The sequence below is a fragment of the Elaeis guineensis genome, chromosome 2 (genome assembly GCF_000442705.2).
Source record: "Elaeis guineensis isolate ETL-2024a chromosome 2, EG11, whole genome shotgun sequence".
Taxonomy (NCBI): Eukaryota; Viridiplantae; Streptophyta; class Magnoliopsida; order Arecales; family Arecaceae; genus Elaeis; species Elaeis guineensis.
Window position 1 is genome coordinate 88,062,414 of NC_025994.2, and position 10,426 is coordinate 88,072,839.

Here is a 10,426-nt window from a genome sequence, read left to right on the forward strand (position 1 = left end):
GATTCGATTTCTTGATTGGATCTTGGTATTGATCCATATCCATTCTGATAAAAAATCAAATTGAGTCGGATCGGATCTATGGCAGAATATATTGATTCATTGGATCATTCGAGTCGGATCCGTATATAATCTGATCCCAATCCATAAAATGCAGGTTCGGATTAGATCCGGTTCGAATCAGATCGAATCATGCCTAGGCAATAGATCCAAGTTACACGCCCCTTCAAATCAAATATGAAATATAATTATCCCGCATCCAAAAGTTAATCCTACCATGTTTAAGTGAAGTATTGATGATACCGAACTGAAAAATGCAATAGTAAACCACTGTAATTTATAGTTCTCAATAGACCTGCTAACCTATAATGCATCCCTTGCTGCTGCGCTGAAAATATTCGGTACAATTAAGCAGAAATATTTCATCAAATTAGTCCAGTTAAAGGGATATATGACATCAAGTTCTTTCGATAAACAATGATACAATGATGTCATTGCGTGAGAGAGAAAAAGGTACAGGACCATCCTAAACCACTAGGTCAAGATAGCAACCAGGCATGTCTAGATCAGATATTACACCCTTGATACAGATCAATAAAAGTATGCACCAAGCAGGCCTCACAGAACACTAATGTCCTCCAAACAGTTAGGCAGAGCAAAAGAGAACGGATCTCGATGCATACATATCAGAGCTGTCATAGTTCAAACCCAAACCCAATCCAGCAAGATCCAAGTCCCAAAAAAAAAAAAAATAAATAAATAAAAATTGGAAAGAAGACTCCCGATAGGAGTCTTCTTCTCCGGCGAGATCCGGCAAATTGGGAGTCCTAAGACCTCTCGAAGTCCTAGGGCCCTCTATAAGAAGACCCCCCTTTCTCTAGAAACCGAACATCGACCATCTTCCTCTTTCTTTCTCCCTATTTTTCGATTTAGAGCCGCGGACACTCCTCTTGTTCTCGCCGTGATTGCTCGCCAGTGGGGTCACCGAGGCCGAGGTGAGTTCCCCTTCTCTTCCTCTCTTCCTCTCTTCCTTCCCCTTCCTCCCATGCCCTTGTGCTCGGCTGCCGGCGACGGGAGTCGTCGATTCTTGGTCGGGAAAAGAGACCCATGTTTTGACCTCTTTTCCTTGAATTTCCGGCACCGGTGATCGCAATCGACCCCGGCCATGCCTCTCCGTGACCGGGAGAGTGGCCCCCCTCTGCCGCCGGCCTCCGTCGTGGTAGCACGGTCTGAACGGTCCGGCAAAGGAGGGAACTGCCGATCCCCTGTTCGGCCTGGAAGGAGCCCGAGAGAAGAAGAAGAAAAAAAAAAAGAAAGAAAAGAAAAGAAAAAAAAAGAAAAAGAAGAAAAAAAAGAAAGAAAAGAAAAGAAAAGAAAAGAAAAAGAAGAAAAAGAGAAAAAGAAAAGAAAAGAAAAAAAAAAGAAAAAATAAAAAAATAAAAATAAAAATAATAATAAAATATAATATATATATAATAAATAAATAAATAAATGAGAGAGAGAGTTTCTCTCTCTTCTCTCTCTTCTTTCAGTCTGAACCCTTACTTTCTCTCTCTGGAATTGAACTTTCTCTCTCTAAAATTTTCTCTCTCTATGTTGTTTCTCTCTCTTGATGGATTTCTCTCTCTCTAAAGTTATTCCTCAGGATTAATATAGTGTAAGGCTTCATTTGATGATTTTGATTGAGTTTAGGGAAGAGTCTGATTTTAAGTGAGGTTTTGATTTGGGACTTGTTTAGATTTAATTTTGAATTAAAATTAATGTAAAAATATAATTTTGGATAATAGGCACGGAAGAATCTCCTAGAAGTTAGTCGATCTATTCATTCAGTGCTCCGTGAAAGATAAGTAATGAATCATCTTCTCGAGATATTTCATATTTATTCTGAAAATAAATAATTATTCTCTAAAATTATGCATGATTTGTGAATTATGTTTTGAAAGAAAAGTGATTTTGAAATATTATGGTATGTCGATTATGCACACGTTCAGTGAAAAATTATGATATATTATGATACAAAGTGTTTGATACAAAATCGGATTTATGCTCTTAGCCTAACTATGTTTCAGTGGACCCCGCCAATGGGATTATACGTTGGTACTCAGTGGACCCTATCAGTGGGGGTTGTACGCTGGTATTTGTGGACCCGCCAGTGGGGTTGTGCGCTGGTATTCTGTGGACCCCGCCAATGGGGTTAAACGTTGGTCTTAGTCGAGGCTGTTGAGTTACGAGTGTTTTGAATCGAATCGGATTTATGATTATATTATATGTGAATATTTAAAATATTGGATTTGCATTAAATCAGCATGAAATATATTTTATTTTAATTACATATTGTTCTTGAAAATTTATAATATCTGAATTATCTAGTTGAGATATTTGTTACTTACTGGACTGTCAGCTCATTACCTTTCTTTCTATTTTTCAGATTCAGATAATTAATTTCGAGCGTGGGAAGAAATATTGGGACAGAGCTTTTAGAGGCGAGATTTAGCATTGTCAACTTCATTGAACTTAGATCTATTGTTTTATTTTTAGTAAAATTTTATGGATGTAAGATATTTATTTAATTACTTGAATTAAAGTTGAATAATAATTATTTGAATTTATTCTGCTGTGATGCATTGATATCGTGATGAGATGCCTTGCATGCTTATGGAGAGAGTTCTTCATAAGTATGCGGCGGTTGCCGCGACCTCCTGCTCGCGATCTCGACTGGGGGCGTGACAATTAATATGGTATCAGAGCATAAGTGGATAAATTATGACACATAGAATTTGACATAGTATGAGTGTAGGTGGGTAAACATTAGAATATTGGGACGTTAAAGTATGAGCATCATAATAAATCTATCCTAACAAATAGATAAATGAATCTAATAAGGTTTTACTACTACAAGGTTACCATGCCTCCCCGTAGAATGACAAGAACTACTCAAGAATTGCAAGAGAGACATCACAACCACGGGATGGTAGCACCCCCATCTGATCAGTGGCACCCCTCAGGAGGAGGGAGTCGTAGATCCTAATGGGAGTACTTCGAGAGCACGTCAAGAACCAGATATGGCTCATTAATGCAGACCCTAATCAGAATGGTACAAGCACAACAACAAATACAGCAGCAAATGCTTGAACAACAACAGATACAACGAGATACACAACAATATCAGCATCCACCACCACAACATGGAGAGCAACCAGTACAACGAACAATATTTCAGAATTTAAAAGCTTGCTCCTCCAGCTTTCAAGGGGACTACTGAACCTTGGAGGCTGATAACTGGATAATGGAGATGGAGAAGGCTTCGCTGTCCAAGAGTGTCTTGATGAAGAAAAGATTCGATATGCAGCTTATTTACTACAAGGAGAAGCATACAACTGGTGTCAGCGACTACAGCGCAAGTATGAACAAGACGGCGAAATACTTACCTGGGAAAGATTTCGGATTGCATTCTATGATCAGTATTTTCCTCGGAGTATAAGGATCCAGAAAGAGCAAGAGTTTATTTATTTGAAGCAAAAGGGTATGAGTGTGACTGAATATGAAGCAAAATTTATAGAGTTAGCAAAATTTGCTCCGAGATTAGTGGATGGTGAGCAAGAACGTGTTCACAAGTTTGAGATGGGACTGAGAACTGAGATTCGAAAATAAGTGGTTCCATATGAATTGACAACTTATGCAGATGTGGTAAACAAAGCACTGATAATTGAAAGAGAAGTCAATGAAGAACGCATGGAAAGGAAAGAAAGCAAAGAAAGAGAGCAAAATCAAATGATACACAAGGGCAGAATAATAAAAACATCAAAAGATCAGCTAAGGGAGCAATAGATAATAAGACTCAACAGATTGATGGTGAGCAGTGCTCCAGATGTGGCAAAAATCATGCAGACAAGGATTGCTATTGGAATACAGGTGCTTGTTTCAAATGTGGTCAGATGGATCATAAAATTGCTAGCTGTCGTAAATACAGAAAATCAAGTTGGCCAAAGAACTTATGAAGGACAACATAGGGTGGTGGACAGATTTCTAAAATCCAGGAAGAGTTTATGCGCTTACTCAACAGAATGCACAGGCTTCCAATACAATGGTGACAGGTATGAAAAATTTCGAGGACGAAATTTTTTTTAGGGGTGAAGAATGTTATAGCCCAAACCCAAGCCCAATCAGCAAGACCCAAGCCCAAAAAAAAAAAAAATAGAGAAAAAATCGGAAGAAGACTCCCGATAGGAGTCTTCTTCTCCGCGAGACCCGGGAAATTGGGAGTCCTAGGACCTCTCGAAGTCCTAGGGCCCTCTATAAAAGACCCCCTTTCCCTAGAAACCGAACATCGGCCCTCTTCCTCTCTCTTTCTCCTATTTTCCGATTGGAGCCGCGGACACTCCTCTTGTTCTCGCCGTGATTGCTCGCCGGTGGGGTCACCGGAGGCCGAGGTGAGTTCCCTTCTCTTCCTCTCTTCCTTCCCCTTCCTCCCGTGCCCTTGTGCGCGGCTGCCGGCGACGGGAGTCGTCGATTCTTGGTCGGAAAAGAGACCCCTGTTTTGGCCTCTTTTTCCTTGGATTTTTCGGTGCCGGCGATCGCAATCGACCGCCGGCCATGCCTCTCCGTGATCGGGGGAGTGGCCCCCCTCTGCCGCCGGCCTCCGCCGTGGCGGCCGCGGCCTGAACGGCCCGGCAAAGGAGGGGACTGCCGGTCCCCTGTTCGGCTTGGAAGGAGCCCGAGAGAAGAAGAAGAAAAAAAAAGAAAAGAAAAAAAAAGAAAAAAAAAAAAAGAAAAGAAAAAGAAGAAAAAGAAGAAAAAGAAAAAAAAGAAAAGAAAAAAAAGAAAAAAAAAAAGAAAAAGAAAAAAAATAAATAATAATAAATATATATAATATATAAATAAATAAATAAAAAATAATGAGAGAGAGAGAGTTTTCTCTCTCTTCTTTCAGTCTGAACCCTTACTTTCTCTCTCTGGAATTGAACTTTCTCTCTCTACTTTCTCTCTCTAGAATTTTTTCTCTCTAGATTGTTTCTCTCTCTTGATGGATTTCTCTCTCTCTAAGTTATTCCTCTAGGATTAGCATAGTGTAAGGCTTCATTTTGATGATTTTGATCGAGTTTAGGGAAGAGTCTGATTTTAAGTGAGGTTTTGATTTGGGACTTGTTTAGATTTAATTTTGAATTAAAATTAATGTAAAAATATAATTTTGGATAATAGGCACGGAAGAATCTCCTAGAAGTTAGTCGATCTGTTCATTCAGTGCTCCGTGAAAGTAAGTAATGAATCATCTTCTCGAGATATTTCATATTTATTCTGAAATAAATAATTATTCTCTGAAATTATGCATGATTATGAAATTATGTTTTGAAAGAAAAGTATTTTGAAATATTATGGTACGTCGATTATGCACATGTTCAGTGAAAAATTATGATATATTATGATACAAAGTGTTTGATACAGATCGGATTTATGCTCTCAGCCTAACTATGTTTCAGTGGGCCCCGCCAATGGGATTATACGTTGGTACTCAGTGGACCCTTCAGTGGGGTTGTGCGCTGGTGTTTGTGGACCCGCCAGTGGAGGTTGTGCACTGGTATTCTGTGACCCCGCCAATGGGGTTAAACGTTGGTCATAGTCGAGGCTGTTGAGTTACGAGTGTTTTGAATCGAATCGGATTTATGATTATATTATATGTGAATATTTGAAAATATTGGATTTGTATAAATCAGCATGAAATATATTTTATGTTTAATTCAATATTGTTCTTGAAATTTGATAATATCTGAATATCTAGTTGAGATATTTGTTACTTACTGGCTGTCTAGCTCATTACCTTTCTTTCTATTTTTCAGATTCAGATAATTAATTTCGAGCGTGGGAAGAAATATTGGACAGAGCTTTTAGAGGCGAATTTAGCATTGTCAACTTCATTGAACTTAGATCTATTATTTTATTTTAGTAAAATTTTATCGGATGTAAGATATTTATTTTAATTACTTGAATTAAAGTTGAATAATAATTATTTGAATTTATTCTGCTATGATGCATTGATATGTGATGAGATGCCTTGCATGCTTATGGAGAGAGTTCTTCATAAGTATGCGGCGGTTGCCGTGACCTCCTACTCGCGATCTCGGGCTGGGGCGTGACAAGAGCAAAACAGCTAACAACCAAGAGGTAGATATAATCCAGGTTGGAAAACAGAGCACCTGAAACTAAAAGGAGACCATGCTTTCTGATCATTGCTGACGGCATTGGTCTGGGAGGGTGTGATCGCTGGCGCGTGGATCGGGCGATAGGTCGGCGGCGGGATGTATCGGCCATGACGATAGGGAGGCCACGGAGGTGATGGGCCACTGCAGGCACAGCAGATCGATTGTGGCAAACCGACTGTACGGCTCGACGGCGAAATCGGAAGAGAAGGATGGTGGGGAGGAGGATGGCTCCACGATGGATTCAGAGGAGGAGGATGCTGGGGAGGAGGAGTTTATACCTGAGATGGCGAGGAGGATCAATTGGGAGTCGAGACGAAAGCCTGTGAGAAGATAGAGATTTTTAGTTTTGGAAATCGGATGGGAAAGATCGGAAGAGTCGAGAAGAAGTGAAGAAAATTTTTAGTTTTGGAGACTTTTAGTTTGGGAATCGGATAGAGAAGATCGAAGGATTTGAAAATTTTTGACCCAAACTTCTATTTGGATGAGTTACTCTAACTGGGTTCAGGTCCTATATTTGGGTCTAGATTGGGTCGGATCGGGTCGGATCATATATCTTAAAATCTAAATTAACTCAAAAGTCTCCATGGGTCGAGTCAGATCAGGTCCAAATTTCGAATCGAAAAAAAGAACGGATCCAATTTTTGAATCTGACCCAGCTCTATTGGTCTTTTAAATAGATTTGGATCGGGTCTAACTAGGTGAGATCAGGTCGGATCATGGATCAACCCGACCCATTTGCAGCCTTAGTTACGTTTGGTGCATTACTAGGCAATCTTGGAAAGAAATGTGGATAGCCTTTAGGATAGATTGCCACTATTAAATTATTTAATATTGATTGCTGTATTTGGTACACACAAATAATGTTGCAGTAAAATTACTGAAAATCTTAATTGACATATTTTATACGACAATCAGATTATCGATAATGTGAAATCAAATTCTCAAAATATTTCCAATAATTTTGTTCGAATGCTCTTCTTTGTTTCTGGTTAGAAGTAATGGGAGTGGTAGTAACGTAGAGAAGTGGCAGGTCGAGGTGTATGGGAACTGCAGACACTAGGAGGTGGGAAGAGGGTGGGCGCATGTAGAGCTGTGGGAGTGGTGGGGACGGGTGTGGAGGAGCCACGAGAGAGACAAGGGTGAAGGAGCTGCGGGCAGGCAAAGGGAGATGGAGGAGTTGCGGACCGAGGGCACACATGGAGGGGAGTAAGGGGGAGGGAGGAGGGTTAGGCAATGGATTTTATGTGATTTTTTTGAGAGATAATTTTGTCTAAAATTTTTATTACAATATAGCCAAAGAAGTTGTAATTTGGATAGCCATCCCTCCCTAAGACAATCCAGATTAACTCTTATAGGGCAATCTGTATTGCCAAGGTAATCTGGATTATCATCCAAAAAGCATACCAAATGCAGTAATCTACATTACCATATTAAATTGCCAGCTACCAAACGCAACTTTATAAGAGATTTTTTGGACTGATGCAGTGATTTTGCCTGTGCCCTTCCAAGATATCTTTTTTTTTTTCTGACTCTTTTGTTTGTATTCATACTAGATTTGTGTGAATTCTCCGTCTTATAAAAAAAAAAAAGTGTAACTGTAACTATGATATATTTGCCTTTTTATAGACAAAAATCTGTTAAAGTTTGATTTAAGAGATGAATTTCCTTCGCAATGGAGAACTAAGGACTTGTTTGGTTGATGTGAATAATAGAAAAAAAATATAGTCAATTGAAAAATGAAGAAATTCTTTTTATTTGATTGCAGTTTTTAAAGGAGAGAGCTTAAAAAGTGACATTCCTGTGGAAAAAAATTTCTCATGTTTCATGAGAAAAAGATCCATATGGGATATGGGTTTTAGCTTTCCTTCGAATAGGAAATTAAAATTTTTTTTCCAAAAATACCTTTAAAGCTATGATTAGAAAAAGATTAGATTTTTTTTAATTAAAGATATAATAAATATTTTATATAGCTTTTTAAAGAAGGTAGATACTCAATCAAATATAAAGTTGTAATATACCACATTTCTATAGTTAAACAAACATGTCAAAACTACTTTCTTCGACATCATATTTTCAAGAATCAACTTTCTAGGAGAAACATTGGAGTAAAAAAAAATTTCTTCCTCGAATCAAATGTGTCCTAAAAGAGTTTGCATTATAATAGTACTAGTACTTAGTATCTTAGAAAAATATGGATAGAAAAATTAGAAAAAAACATGGCAAAGGAGGAGGGCCCGTACGATGCATGCGTATGTAATTCTAGTGCTGATCTTGAAACTCAAATATGTATTTCACTTATATATGACTAGATGGTCCAATATTTGTGTCCAAGCATCATCATGCACTAACTCAATAAAGATAAACTGCATATCGACTTTTGTTAGCAAAATACTCTGAAGTTTAGAAATAATTTAGACATAGGTTATAAAATCTAATTTAGGTTGCGGAACAAATAGCAAGCCAAAGACAATTTTTTTAAAAAAAAATGTTAGATTCAATCGAATTAAACTAATCAAGTATAAGTACATTCATAAAAATCAGCAAACAAAATGTTCAAAAATTAAGCTAAAATATCTGATGTAGAGTCCTACAATATAGTCCTAGTATGGTTGGCTATATAATAAGCCATCGACGACTCCACTTTTAGCTTCTGCACAGATATATGACAATGCAGGTAAGGCAATACTTTGGTGGTCCCAGCTCTTTTCAAGATTGGTCACAACACTTCTTATTTTTTTCCTAATTTGCACTTGGTATTGCTATTGGTCGGGAGGATTTTGAAGATTCCGGCTTCCGCAGGTGGGTTTGGGCTGGGGTACATGGCTGATGCTAAGGTGGCCAAATCAATTCACTCCCTTTCTACTTCCTCTCATTTGGATGCTGATTAGTCATCACATGGAAAAGTGGGGTGGAAGATGATTTGGAAATCATGTGTGGGCCCCCTGGAGGTAAAACCTTTTTTTTTTTTTGGGGGGGGTGGGGGGTGGAAACTACTTTTTTACAGAACATACGTCTCAATCCGGATCTTCTTTGTCAGGTTTGCTACTTATTCTTGGTTGGGTTAACCATATATTCCTTGGCTACAGGAGAGCCCTCCGGGCTTGGGACTTGGTCTGGACCAAACTTGGACCCCAGCCTGCTTGAATGACGCAATTTTTTTTTTTTTTTGGGTAAGTCTTGAAGAGAAACTCTTTGTGCACAATGCGAAGCGCAGTGCGCTGCATCTTATTCAAATATATAGTCATTATTTTTTAATATATTTAATATTTATAATTTTATTTTTTTGTTTAAAATTTTGAATGATATATTTTTTTTAAAAATTATAATATTTTTCTTAAAAATTATGGCACCCTTTCACAAAAATTATGACATCCTTCCTCTCCGAAAAAATTATGACATCTCTTCACAAGAATTATGATACCCCTTCATAAAAATTATAACACCTCTCCTTCACAAAATTATGACACTTCTTCACAATAATTATGACATCTTTTTATAAAAATTATGACACCCCTCCTTCACTTAAATGTCATAATTTTTGTGAAAGGATGTCATAATTTTTGTGAAAGAGTGTCATAATTTTTAAAAAGATGTGTCATAATTTTTAAAAAGGGATGTCATTATTTTTTTCTAAAAGGCAGAGGTGTCATAATTTTTATAAAGGATTGTCATAACCAAATGATAGAGATATTTTCATCGTATAAAATTTTTAAATGAAAAGGATGATCTACAGATATTAAATGCACATTGAAAAGTAGTGACTATGTGACCAATAAGACAAGATGGTGCGCTCCATGTCAAATTTTTTATACTGCTGGTGGTGCACAAAAAAATTTCCAAGTCTTGAATGATGCAATTGATGGTAGCTATCAAAATAGTGGGCTCTATCTATTTTTGCAGGAAATTCTTTGTGCATCACGGGTGGTGTAGAAAATTCGATGTGAAGTGCACCATCTTATCCGATTGATCTACGTAGCCATTACTTTTCAATGTGCATTTAATATTTGCAGTTCTGTTTTTTTGTTTAAAATTTTGAATGACGAAAATGTCCATTCTCTTTGAAAAAAATTATGACATCCTGTGGCATATTATGATATTCTACATTAAATTATGACATTCTACACGTAGGATGTCATAATATGGCTCAAAAATTTATGATGTCCTATGTCAAATTATGACTTTCTACATGCAGAATGTCATAAATATAGCATAAGATGTCATAAAAATATGAG